Source organism: Pogona vitticeps, chromosome 2, assembly GCF_051106095.1.
Source record: "Pogona vitticeps strain Pit_001003342236 chromosome 2, PviZW2.1, whole genome shotgun sequence".
NCBI classification, from domain to species: Eukaryota; Metazoa; Chordata; class Lepidosauria; order Squamata; family Agamidae; genus Pogona; species Pogona vitticeps.
Window position 1 is genome coordinate 31,452,999 of NC_135784.1, and position 14,543 is coordinate 31,467,541.

General features: G+C 42.2%; 1 long non-coding RNA gene across 1 annotated transcript; it reads right to left on the reverse strand.

Annotated features, from left to right (window-relative positions):
* Nucleotides 1-8,169: 8,169 nt before the first annotated feature.
* Nucleotides 8,170-13,614, reverse strand: LOC140704313 (uncharacterized). Its single transcript, XR_012083426.2, has 3 exons — nt 12,961-13,614; nt 9,867-9,992; nt 8,170-9,340 (listed from the first exon to the last, which is right to left on the reverse strand). It is a non-coding gene; the product is annotated as an uncharacterized LOC140704313 (long non-coding RNA).
* Nucleotides 13,615-14,543: the final 929 nt, after the last annotated feature.

Below are 14,543 nucleotides of genomic sequence, written 5' to 3' on the forward strand. Positions count from 1 at the left end.
GCCATTCCTCTTAATCGATGCAATTCTTCTGGCCTTGGAACTTTGAACCCATTCAAAGCAATAAGGCTTTCATTGACTATTCATCCATTCTGCTCCTCTTCATATTGGCCAGACCAAGCTAAAGTAGGAATTGAGTACTTTTGCTTTGCCTTGGTCTTCTGCTATCATGTTCCTGTCCCCACTGAGTAGCTGAGTCACTATTTCTTTTCTCTTTCTTTTGCTATACACATACCTGGAGGATGCTGTTTGTTGCTTTTAGTGTCTCTTTTTCTTTTTGATCAATTTATATCCTTCGGTTCCTGCGTTCCAGTCATGAAAACTAATTTTGGGTCCTATAAATTTTAGAACCTATAAAACGTCTAACAGTGTATACAGGAACTCTTTATTCAAAAATCGATGGAAACGAAGAGGTGACTAGGGTCAGAGGCCATAATCCTGCTCCCTGTTCTATGTACTTTGTAATGTGCTATGGTTTAATAACTGCACACCTAGGCTTAATGAGATAAAAGTGTCCCTGTGAACTTCCCCATTGCTGGACATGACTCTTAGTATGCCTGGGAGGGACCGAAAATTAGTTTATTTATTTATTTACAATATTTTTTAGCCACACCATTGCCAGTGGCTTCTGGGCGGCGTACAACATTAAAACTTAAAAACATTAAAAACATTTTTAGTATAAAATATATATTAAAATATTTCTTAAAACATTAAAATTAATTAATTAAAATGCTGGGTGAACAGAAAGGTCTTTGCCTGGCGCCGAAAGGCCAAGAGTGTCGGAGCCAGGCGGATCTCTCTAGGGAGGGTGTTCCAAAGTTGGGGGACAACAACCGAGAAGGCCCTATTCTGACATGCCATCCCCTTCACCTCTTTCAGGGATGGCACCTTCAGAAGGGCCTCCTGGCCTGATCTTAGAGGACGGGCAGGCACATATGGAAGAAGGCGGTCCTTTAGGTAACCAGGTCCTAAGCCATTTAGGGCTTTATATGTCAAAGTAAGCACTTTGAATTGGGCCCAAGCAGCAACCGGCAGCCAGTGTAAATTTTTCAGAACCGGCGTGATATGAGTCCGTGCGGCGGCACCACTTACCAGCCCGGTTCTGTGCCAGTTGCAGTCGTCGGACCGTCTTCAAAGGCTGCCCCACGTATAGCGCATTGCAGTAATCCAGTCTGGTTGTTACCAGTGCATGAGTGACTGCTGCCAGGCTCCGCTCATCCAGGTAAGGGCGAAGTTGATATATTCTCCGCAGCTGTAAGAAGGCAGTTGGCTCTCATTCCTCTCCTAACAATGAGGGTGACTTCAGACAACTGGTTCTTAAGCTGTAATATTAACACAGGGTACACAGGATGCTGGAGACCTGGGTTCGATTCCCCAACTCTGCCCTGGAAACTCACTGGGGAGGGAGGAAGATGTGGAACTTGTAAAACCACTCTTTAAATGCCTTATTAGCCTTGAAAACTCATTAGTAGAACTATCAATTAGTTCTGACTTGACAGCACATAACAACCACAGTATCAACGTAAATGCAAATCAGAAGATTTTGTGTGCCAGCATAGCCAAGTGGAGAAGTGGCTACAGCAAGCAAGTTCTCGGTAGCACAAAACAGTCAGTTCATTATATACTTTGTTGTTGTTTAGTCGTTTAGTCGTGTCCGACACTTCGTGACCCCGTGGACCAGAGCACGCCAGGCCCTCCTGTCTTCCACTGCCACCCGGACTTGGGTTAAATGCATGTTGGTTGCTTCGCAGACACTGTCCAGCCATCTCATCCTCCGTCGTCCCCTTCTCCTCTTGCCTTCACTGTTTCCCAACATCAGGGACTTTTCCAGGGAGTTTTCTCTTCTCATGAGATGACCCAAGTATTGGAGCCTCAGCTTCAGGATCTGTCCTTCCAGTGAGCACTCAGGGTTGATTTATATACAGTAGTTCGTAATACTTGTGTTATACTATTTTGACTGTGGATCAAGATGCTCATAAGATTTCCTGCATCAGGAGCCAAAGCAAAATACCTTGGGATGGTCCTGTTGATGAGTCACTGGCATGTTCACAGAGGCACTTCTAAAGAAATGTGCAAGAAGAAAAATGCTTTGGAACTGAAACAAAACTCTTGGTGCTCTGCCTGCTGTTATATAAGGATGTGTGCATTAGAGAGAACCAGTCTATCTCACATTTTGTACTGCTGGGTTCTTGCCAGGGAAAATCTGAAACTGCCACACCATTGCTTTTGATTCGTAGTGTTGGCAGCCCCCTGGGAGCATCGCTAGCACAGGGTGAAGGAAGGAGCCATTTGTCTCAAGGTGCTGCGGGTTAAACTGCAGAAGCCTCTGTGCTGCAAGGTCAGACCAGCAGTCGTAAGATCGTATCCACGCGATGGAGTGAACTCCCGTCGTTGTCCCAGCTCCTGCCACCCTAGCAGTTCGAAGGCATGTACAAATGCAAATAGATAAATAGGTACCACCTCGGCGGGAAGGTAACGGTGTTCTGTGTTTAGTCACGCTGGCCACGTGACCACAGAAACTGTCTACGGACAAACGCTGGCTCTACGGCCTGGAGACGGGATGAGCACCGCCCCCTAGAGTCGGACACGACTGGACTAAATGTCAAGGGGAACCTTTACCTAAGAGTCAGCAGCAGCCACTAGAGGGGAGCCTGGTATTATTTCCAGAATTTCCAGCCCTTTCAATCTGCAGCAACAAGAATGAGCCTTGTGGGGGTGCGGTTGTGAACCTTGCAGCCTTTCATTCTCATAGAGAAACACTGGAAGTAGGAGGGAATGAATCGCTCTTGCCTTCTCGTAGCAACATGTCCCTGCAGAAAATTATTTTCCTGAGAAATCATCCAGGGAACCTCTTGGGATATCTCAGAAGTTTCAGGGTCATTTTTTTAAATGGAAAAAAAAATGTTGAGCAGTGCAGGATAATTATAATAATACCTGCACAGAATTTTCTTATGCAGGAAAGGGTTAAAAACGTATGGGTCAACTCTTCATGTGCCACAGATTATTTCAGTTCCTGTACTTTGATGAAGTGAATTCTGGCCCTTAATATATTAATTAATTATGTGGCATTGAGCTGGAAGCAATGTATAGCGACCCTAAAGGGAAGTGAGATATTTAATGAGTGTTTTTACCAATTCCACTCCCACAGAATTTCCATGGCCAAGTCAGGATTCGAATCTGGGTTCTCCAGAGTTGTAGTCCATCAGTCTATCCACTACATTACATTGAGTACACCCACAAAACATTATATGACAATAAATAAGTGACTTCAAGGTGCCACAACAGTTTGGCCAGGATTCTCTTCACTAATTTAAAACACATAGAGAGCTCCAGCGGCAGAAGTCACTGTTGCCCTCAGCATTCAGACAAGGCGCATGACTAGACATGTAACCACACACAATGAGCTGGCTTCTTGTTAAAGGCTGAGAAGGAGTTTTAAAAATTCTTCTCTTGAGTGTCATGTCAGTCATCCTTCAACCTGATACCAACTTCTGGTGACATTTCTCAAGGTTTCCTAGATACAGAGTACAGTGGGGTCTTGACTTGAGAACTTAATCCGTATTGGAAGGCGGTTCTCAAGTCAAAAAGCTCTCAGGTCAAATCTGCATTTCCCATAGGAATGCATTGAAAACCATTTGATCCGTATCTGCTCTTTTCCGTCCATAGAAACTAATGGGAAGCTGCTATTCCGCCTTCGACCACTAGAGGGGGATATTTTGTTTCTTTTTTTCTTAGGTCAAGAAAGGTTCAGGGAAGGCAGGGAAAATACAGTCCAGGCAAGTACAGTACCAGGCAGTCCGAAGACTGTCTCCCAATCCACTCTCTAAACGCTGGGAGGAGTGAGGAAGCAGACAGGCACCCTTTTCACTGGCCAACAGTTAACTGAAAGTTCACATTTTGCACTTTCCCTGCCTCCCACGTGGTTTTTTTTCAGTTCTTAACTCAAATCTAAGTATGTAAGTCAAGTCAATATTTTCCTATGAGAATGGTTCTTAAGTCAAAATGTTCTTAACTCGAGCCGTTCTTAAGTGAAGACCCCACTGTACTCAGAAGTGGTTTACCATTCCTTACTTTGGGGGAGGGCAGCCCTGGGACTGTGCAATTTACCCAAGGGTACACAGGTTGGCTCGTCTCCTGGAAGACAGCATGTGGCTCTTCAGCTCTTCCTCACGGTATGAATTCAGCTCATCCTTTATTGAGGCAGGCAACCCTTTATTCCAGCACCATCCCGCCTGCTTCTAACAGCAGGGGAAAAACCAAAAGCAACCAGGTCTAACCTCCCTCCTCCTCCCCTTCATCTCCGTCCAACTACATGACCTTTTTGCTTTTAGAGGTCATTGTGGGATGAGCTGAACCCAGCCGTACTCTTTACCGGGTAAGCATACTGACGCCAAGACACAAGTGACCGAACCCTAGTTTGCTCTTTAACTTGCCCCAGCAGTTACAGCAAAACATTATCATGCTGTGCAACAGGCAAATACAATATGCAAACGAGCATGCGAGGCTGCGAGATTCTCGTTGCCCTTTGTCTTCCCATTGCTTCGTGAGGTGTGCCTTCTTTTCTATGTCTTTCCAAACAGAAAGATTGGCTCCTTCTTCCCTCTGCTCTCTTCCTCCCTCTTCATACTGAAATGTACCCCTCTCATGCTTTTCACACCACTGCTTTTGCTACAAGGTAAGCTGAGTTGATGGAGGTGAAATGCAATTTCTGGAGAAGTAGTAATGGAAAGGAAGGGGAGAAAGGCTACTAGCAGAGAGATGAGGGATGTGTCAGGATGAAGCTTCAAAAAGTAGCAGAGGTTCCCGATTTCTTCAAAGACCTGTTATTATTCCCTAGCTGTGGCCCACTGGCGGAATTTGGATGGAATGTAGGGTTTGGATGGAAAAGCCTCTTAAGTTATCTTGGGAGGGAAAGGAGGGAAATTAAGCTGGTGGAAAAAATGGCTAAGCGAGAAGAACTTTAAGAAAACAACATCAGACCTGCCCCACAAAAAGGAGCAGGATTAAAACATTTATTTATTTATTTATTTATTTATTTATTTATTTATTTATTTATTTATTTATTTATTTATTTATTTATTTATTTATTTATTTATTCATTTATTCATTCATTCATTCTTTCATTCATTCATTCATTTATTTATTTATCTATCTATTTATTTATTTATTTATTTATTTATTCTATTTATACCCCACCTATCTGATCATTGTGCCCACTCTAGATGGCTACATCCTGAAGCCTTAAGCTATGCAACATTTAGGAGGGCCCATGACACTACCAAAAAGCCTGTTTTAAAAAGTTATTGACTAATTAATTGACCAAAGTAGCCAAAGTTTACTTAGTTCGAATATAAATCTGTCGCTGCATGTAGCAATCACATAACAGGAATTAGGACCGCTGTACATCTTTCTCCAATTTTATATAGTTTTGTACCACAAACTTTGAGTACAGAACTTTGATAAGGTTTGGGAGAGATAGGAGACAGGGATACAGATCTACATTGACACATCCCAACAGGTTTAGTGAAAACCACACCATGGGGTTGTCAAAATCCTTCACAAGAGGAACGGTGTGGGAACAGAGAACCATTAAAGATATTGAAATCTGTTTCACCAAAGAAAAGTATTGATGTGCTTAAAAACAAATCTAATATATGGTTGTTGCAAAAGAAAAAAGGGGGGGTTGTCTCTCAACACAAGGCTGTATCTCCTTTTCTAAGACATCCGTCTTCTGGTTAAGACATTGATCTTAACTTCGATGAATATCCTGCTGTTCTGTAACAGTGGGCCAAAGTCCTTTTGTCCTTAATCACATTATTTGCTCTTGAAAACAATGATGTTGAAATAGTCTAAGAGGAAGGGTCCACACCAAACTAGGGCAGGGTGCTTTAACTCTCTGTCCCACAAAATGGAAGGTGAGCCACATTGTCTCCCTGTGCATTTTACATGATTAATGTCATGTATCAGTTGTCCCTGAGTAGGAACACTTAAGATCTTCAAACAAATCAGGGCTGCCAATGTTCAGAGCGGTGATCAAAGCTTCTCCAGACAATGCCAGGAAATACATTCTAGGATCAGAAATATTCTGCCATTATTTCTTTACCTCTCTCCCCTGCACCAAGAAATAGTGCTGAAGGATCAAGAGGCAGAACTGCATATTTGTTAAGTATACCAATATTTTTTAAAAAAGAAGCAAAAGAAAGAGTGATAACATGGAAGTCCCTCAACAATAGAGGACTTACAGCAGAGCTTAGCATGTTGTATTTTGAAAGTATATCTTTCCCTTCACTCATTGTAGTACTCAAAAAAACAATTGTGTTTCTTTCTATTGCTCTTAATTTTGAGTGTGTGTGCAAAAAAATTACTACTACAACAACAATATGCTGTCCATTCCAACTTCAGTGATCCCTTTCAGGATTTTCTAGGTAGAAAGTACTCAGAAATGTTTTACCATTCCCATCTTCTGGGGGGGGGGGGTCCTAGGACTATGCAGCTTGCCCAAAGTCACACAGGCTGGCTCTACTTGCAGGAAGCACAGTGGGGAATCAAACTCCCAACTTCTGGTTGTGCAGCCAGATACTGTGAAGGTTTGGGTTCAGGCTCCAGTTTTTCTTCAAATAAATCGACAGACTTCTTCAGTTTAGAAATCAGTGTAACATTGATTGGATTGTTTAACAAATAACCTGTGTCAACAAAGATGTTCCAAAAATTTCCTCCCTCTAACGACTGGTTAGATGGGGGCTTCCACTCTTCAACTTTAGAGGGGTTGCACCCCTGAACATTCCAGGGTGCCGGCCAGTCCAGTGTAAAGTCCGAGTTCAATCATTGTCCTGTTTCCCCTTCCAGTAAGGGGACTGTGTCTTCATCCCGGTCATCTGTCCAGACCTGGTCTCGTGAGGGGGAATGTGGGAAGTTTTTAGTCTAAAGTTCCATCTTGTGGCTATTAAGGGATACATCACTGGTGTTTAGCATAATCAAACTATTGTAGTATAAAGATGCATTGTTCTATGATTCTCTCTCTGCGCATGTGTGGAATGTGTAGAAAAGATAAGTTTCTCGACCCTCTTTGGCTAAATCTTCTCTTTATGTAAATGATGGTACTTAATAAAAAAAGACATGCCTCCGGAGAAGAAGGTAGACATTTTAGAGACATTTTGGAGACATTTTACAGGCAGACATCTTCTTCACCAGTGACATGCATCATAACTAAAGACTGTAGTCTGTCTTCATTTATCAGAGATCTCTCCCTGGTTTTCATGCAACTGCTGCTTGGGCTGGCTTCCAAGCAGGGTTCCCTGGGGATTTCCCCACAGGAGAATCCTCTGGCCATAGTCTTCCGAGGGACCCCCTCCGCTGTAGCTCCATCATCCACCATTCCAATCTTTCTCTCCTCTCCCTCTCCACCTTTTCCTTCTCTTCCCTTAGCTTCCTCCTCCACTCCTTTGTCTGTTCCTCTCCCCAATAAGAGGGTTTAGGGGTACTCTCACTTCTCCTCCTTGCATCCGCCTCCTCCTTTGGGACTCTGAGTTTTTATACCTTCCCCGTCCGAGGTTCTTACAACCAGATCCACTCCCAAGCATGAGGCAGGTTCCCATTCCCCCCTTTTTATATCTGCAAGCCCCGCCTCTACCTCTACCGGGGGGGCTGTCATTCCATTCCCGCCAAAACATTCCTGCTTTCTTTAACAGTCATTCCTTTCAACTTTTCTTCTATGATCCCCGGGTCTGGGTCTGTTCCGGGTGGGCTTATCTTCCTGGGAGGGGGAATAGGTGGCGTCTGCGCTTCCTTGTCGGCAGAGGGCAGGAGGGATGGCACTCCCATGAGAGGAATCTTGCTCTCACCGGCAGTCTTACTGATACCTAAACCGCACCTTAAGAAGAATACATAGAAGGGCATGACCTGAAACCTTTTTGTTCAAATCCCTCTTAAAAGGTTGTTGAAAAATACTGTCTTAGAGTAACTAAAAAATGTTACTCATTCCATAAGAAAATCATTTCAGTAAGACTCATAGGCTAAAAGCCTGTTTGCAATGTAAGCCAAACTATAACCACAGTCCATTCCTCCGTGGTATCCAAAAGCGTTCCTGTCATGATACTTGGGGCTGAGTGCACACAGTGGCTTGGGAATTTCCTGAGAATTGTGGTGGGAATGCATCCCATTCAAATCAATAAATTTTTCTCTTTTTACTCACCTTGAATGTACTTTGGCACCATGATTTCCAACTGAACCCACCTCTTGAATAAAGAGATTACACACAGATCCGTTGAGAAATGGATTTTATTATATTGGAGTAGTATACTTCAGGACAACATTCATCATGGCTTTTATTTTATTTTTATTTTTTTGAATAGCAAATAAATACATTTGTGCTTTGATACATTACAGGTTGAGATTCCCCTCTTCTTGTGATGAAGGACTATCAAGTGATGAAGGACTATCCATGACAAAAGGCAACAAAAAGATGGGACTTATTTCATAAATGGTTAGAATTACCAGATAGTGCTCGAATAACATAGATCCAAATGTGAACTAAAATATGGAAGGCAGAAAATATTAGAACAGCTGAGCTTGAATCTTGATATTGCAATACGAATAGAATGGATGTTAGTATATTTTTGTTTCTCCTCTCCCCCCAACCCAAATCCTCTTCTCTCTTACCTTCTGTATCCCATGCCCCAGCCCAAGTAATCCAAATAATAAAACTTTTTTAAAAAGAGATTCACCTCTTCTATCTTTTCTAATATTGCTTGCAATACAGAGCTAAAATAAAATGAAAAAGTGAAGCAGTGCCAAGTCTGGAGCAGTGTTCTTGTTATTCCAACAGCTCTTTGTTGAAAAAAGCTGAGATTCAAGGGGGTGGGAGCACTTCTGCAAAGTTGTAGAAGGCACCAATTGGCAGGTACTTGTGCCGTCATGGAGCCCTGAAAAGCAGTACATTTTTTACCGTGTTTACAAAGTAAGACAGTGACTGAAGTCATAAATGCATGCATGTTCATGTTGTTCTTTTATTGCAGGGGACTTAAAATGGGATGATTTAAACAAAGAATCAGAGAGAAGCAATGCCAAGTAAAAAGTCAGAAATTATACATATACATATTATGCCTTCCTCGGGACAAAGTCAGGAGAAATAAGACAAGGTCCAGGGTTGTTAGGCCAACAGTCCTTCTGTGTTACACTGGCCTTAACTTCAACTACACGTTGCCATTGCAAAAGTCCTCATTGGAACAGCATTTGATTTCCATTGTTTTTGGATCATATGATAATTTCAACTTGTTCTCACAGTCACTTTTGTCCACATAACAGTCCTTCCACTTTGCCACTGATAAAACTTTCCCGTCTGCTCCTGAAAATGAAACGGCTTTGCATTAACTTTAATATCCATGTGCAACAATACAGGAGAATTTTAAAAACACAAGATATAGAGAAGTACTGTAGTCTGAATTTAAGCTAACTACCATTACAAAAATACATTGGTCCTAGACTGTAAATATAATTGTTTTAGATAAATAGATATGATAAATACAGAGGATAGAAAAAGCATTTGCTTGTGCAGCCTCATGCACCCTTTCCCCTAAGACAGGGTGAGTGAAGGATGATTCCAAATTCTTTTGGGCAGCCTCAGAGACTACCAAGTGCTCCGCAGAATTTGGCTTTTTTTAAAAAAACCTTCTTCATAGATGCAGCAAAAATTTGGCAGCAAGTTTGGTTGCATCTTTCAGTAAGATCTAGAGCAACCTAAGGGCCATGCTGAAGGGGGAATAGCCTAGGCAGTGGAAAGAGACAGAGAGCGCAGAGCAAGTCTACCCATCTCTCCAAGTTCAGGCTTTACTCTGAAAAAAAAATTGTATAGGACTGCAACCTGAACTTACTATACTTAGTGTGCTTCTTGACGCCACAGACAGCTGTTGCACTGGCAATTTCACATGTGTTCTGAATAGGAAGACATGCTTTGTCCCAGTGCTGACGAATGCAGCTTTGGCATTTTATAGCATCTCCTGAAAAAGAGCAAAGAGATTTAAAATTCCTTGCAAACATCCCGTTTTAGAGACCAACCTGACAGAGGCCTGTGTGTGTGTTATGTGCCATCAAGTTGCATCCAAATTATAGTGACCCTAACAGGATTTTCAAGGTAAGTAAGATGTTTAAGGAGTTTTACTAGTGCCAATGATTACCATCCCCACCACCCCGTGAGTTTCCATAGCTGAATGGGGATTTGAACCCAGGTCTCCTGAGTCCTAGGCCATCATACTGTCCACTACATCACATGGAGTACTCTACATATATCTACTCAGAGGTAAACCCTATCCAGCCTGAATAGACTTACCATAAAATCAATATTATACAGTTGCACAATTAGAATTATCTTAACTTACCATAATATGCCCCTTCGTGGATTTTTGCCTTGTCATGGTGAAAGGGCTTGAGTAATTCAGAGAAGCTATGGGCTATGCTGTGCAGGGACACCCAAGATGGACAGGTCATAGTGGAGACTTCTGACTACAAGCGATCCACCTGGAGCAGGAACTGGCAAGCCACTCCAGTATCTTTGCCAAGAAAACTCCATGGACAGAAACAAAAGGCTAAAAGGCTACTGTACAACTGCACTCATTTCACACGCTAGCAGGGTTATGCTCAAAATCCTATAAAGTAGGCTTCAGCAATATGTGGACCAAGAACTCCAAGAAGTACAGGCTGGATTTCGAAGGGGCAGAGGAACTCTTAATGAGGGTGAAAGAGGAGAGTGCCAAAAATGGTCTGAAGCTCAACATACAAAAAAACTAAGATCATGGCCACTGGTTCCATCAACTCCCAGTAAATAGAAGGGGAAGATATGGAGGCAGTGACAGATTTTACCTTCTTGGGCTCCATGATCACTGCAAATGGTGACAGCAGCCACAAAATTAAAAGACGCCTGCTTCTTGGGAGGAAAGCAATGACAAATCTAGACAGCATCTTAAAAAGCAGAGACATCACCTTGCCGACAAAGGTCCGCATAGTCAAAGCTGTGGTTTTTCCAGTAGCGATGTCTCGAAATGACGGCCAAAGAATTGATACTTTTGAATTGTGGTGCTGGAGGAGACTCTTGAGAGTCCCCTGGACTGCAAAGAGAACAAACCTATCTATTTTGAAGGAAATCAACCCTGAGTGCTCACTGGAAGGACAGATCCTGAAGCTGAGGCTCCAATACTTTGGCCATCTCATGAGAAGAGAAGATTCCCTGGAAAAGACCCTGAAGTTGGGGAAGTGTGAAGGCAAGAGGAGAAGGGGACGACAGAGGACGAGATGGTTGGACAGTGTCATTGAAGTGATCAACATGAATTTGACCCAACTCCAGGAGGCAGTGGAAGACAGGAGGGCCTGGCGTGCTCTGGTCCATGGGGTCACGAAGAGTTGGATACGACTTAATGACTAAACAACAACAACCATAATATGGCCTGCCATTCATATAGATCATTAAATTACAGTGAATCTAATATGTGATATGTGTCGAGAAAGTAACACGACCATCCTTCTCGAACCAATTAACTACCCCATACAACAGATCTTGAGGTCCCAACTAGTTTTTACTCCAAATGTTACCTCCAAATGCCAGAACTTTTGTAGCACTGTACTAGCTTTCCACATATAAGCCAGCTTTGAACACAAATGCACCCCAATAGCTAGGTGGGCAAGATGAAACCTTGAGCTTGAAATGCAGCAGTCGGGTTCTCCTAGCTAAATGCCTTCAGAGAATTGCGCTTCTCTCAGAGTTAAGATAAAGGGGCATCCTTCTTCAGATTAGAAACACAATAGGGATATAACAGGCTAAATGATAGGAAATTAGTTGGACACAGAAACTTAGAGAAACAATGGATTACAAAAGGAAGAAATTCCACAGAATTTGGGGAGGGGTGGGATTTAGCACAGACATAACTGTCCTACAGGGGACAGTTAATGTTCCAGGTGAGATGCCAAAATGGTGAAGGTTAGGTTTCTACCATGATCCATGAAAGACTTGCTAATTCCATGCAAAGATTCCCCTCCTGTCTCTATGTTCCTACATCCTACTTCACTAAAGCCTGTCCTAGTCTTCAAACAAATTCCCCTCCCATTCAAGAGAGGCATCGGTTTTCTTTATATTTCATTCATTCATTCATTCATTCATTCGTTCATTCATTCATTCATTCATTCATTCATTCATTCATTCATTCATTCATTCATTCATTCATCAATTTATATGCCGCCTTCTTCCTCATCAGGGACCCAAGGTGGCAACAATAATTAAAACTGTACAATTACAAGCTAAAACATGATACAAAACTATAGATTAAAAACCAATTAAACATTGATGAAGATTAAAAATAATTTTAAAAACATTAATTTTTAATATATATATCTCTGAATTTCAGAAATGAAATGTTCCCTAGTTGCCATAGGCATTTGCTGTTGTGTGCTAAGGGCTCAGTGCAAGAGAACACAGACTTACTCAAACTTCCCAACTTGCAGCAGCTCGCCAATCAGATTTAAACCAATTGTATAATTCTGGCAGGAGTAACTTGCAAGATTTTGCCCACCATTTTTTTATGTTGGCTGTCTTGCATTATTGCTTCATAGCTTAGCCCAGGTTTGGGAGAGAAGGGCCAGCTTTTATTGTTTTTATTTTTTTATTAGATTTATACCCCACCCATCTAGACAGATAGTCTATTCTGGGTGGCATAACAATGTTTAAAAACAATAAAACCAATAACCAACAGCTTTGGGAAGATACCCTACCTGGGACTGACCCTTTTACCCCAAATTTACCCTGAGGTAATACATAGGCTGACATCAGTGGGTCCCAAACTTGGGTCTCCAGATGTTCTTGGACTCCAACTCCCAGACATCCTGACCAGCACAGCTAGTGGTGAAGGCTTCTGGCCTATATTAAGTAGAATAGGGAAAGGAATATTTATGTTCTCCTTACCTCAGGTCAGTAAGACTTACCTCCTAGGCTGAAGTAGAAGATGACACAACTAGCTAATAGCATCCAGCCCTGAATATTCCGTGGTCCCCACATCCCTAGGGAAAAAATGCTCCCTATCGAACAGCCTGTGAGGATGGACGAAAAGGAAGTGACTTCTCTGGAGTTTGCCAACTGGTCTTTTATCTTCTTTCTGGATGGCAGCTGATTGGGCAGGGCTCTGAGGCTGTCTGCACCAGATAACATCAAGTGGAGAAAGAAGCTGCTGAAACAAAATAAGTCAGAGAAGAGGGTCTGGGACTTAAAAACAAAAGACTCTGTGGAGGGGTCAGGGAGAGGGAGGTTTCTAACCCTGTTGCCACTCAAGGATGGATCTTTGACTGAGAGGTCCTGGTGGCAAAGATATTAATCCCCCCTCCCATTAACCAATGGCTTGGGTCATAGGCTAGCACTGAAAGAAAGATGGGAATAAAATCAAATCAATAAATAAGGCAGAGAGTTTTGTTGGAATATGTAGCTAGGCAACAATCAGTTATTTCAGAGGAATGCTTTCAGAATGTCAACTCATGAGACTGGCTTCACCTTGGACATTCATATTGAGTTGACATGCTATGCCATATCCTTTTTCCCATATCCAAAAATGTGCATTGTTTGCATCTTGTTTTAACAAATAACTCCCCCCCAAAAAAACTTTTGCATTTAAAAATTGAGAAAACTGTTTAGATATGTTCATCAATCAAAGTATCTACTATACACAAAGGTGTAACCTCATAAATTCATTATTCATATTAGCTTAGCCACAGTGAATGACGATCACAATGACATGAGAGAATTTCTCTCTCTCTCCTTGCCCTTTGTCAGTATTGCAATGCCTAGGCTGATGAAGAGTTTTGCAGAAGTCCTGTTTTAGAGACTTCATGTGGCCTTAGGTAAGCGGCATCCCAGGGCACTCTCAGAAGAAGAGAAAACCACTTCTGAGTATTCTCTGCCTTGAAAACCCTGGAAAGTCAGAATTGAATTGATGGCAGTAATAAAATTGATGAGTAGTAATAAAGAAATCACCAGGTAGCCAGTGTGATGTAGTGTGTGGGAGTATCAGATGTGGAATCAGGAAACATTGGGTTGAAATTCAGCCGGGGAAAATCACTTAGTGGTAGGGTAGCCACAGATATCCCACCAAAAAAAGAGGACATACAGTACATGCCAAAAAAGATCAGCTCTTCAAATGGAGGACCATCCTCCCTAAAAGGGGACACATGGCCACCTGAGTTATAGCTGAGTCCTAGTTTTGCCCTAAATGGATCATCTCAATAGCACTGCTGTCCTCTACATTCATGGTAAATGAATTAAGAATTGGGAATTCTGACATTCAGTGCTTTACATCATTTGATAAAAATTTGCACTGCAATATCCGAACAACAAAAGGAATAACAAGTTGATGGCAAACACACACACGCGCGCACGCGCGCACACACGCACACACACAAACAGAAAAACTTGTACAAGGAGCCCAGATACATATCTTGACATATTTTTGACTGAAGAAAAAGGATGATAGGATTAAAACCAATTTAAAGCAAAGATATGATAAATTTGTCTCTGGATA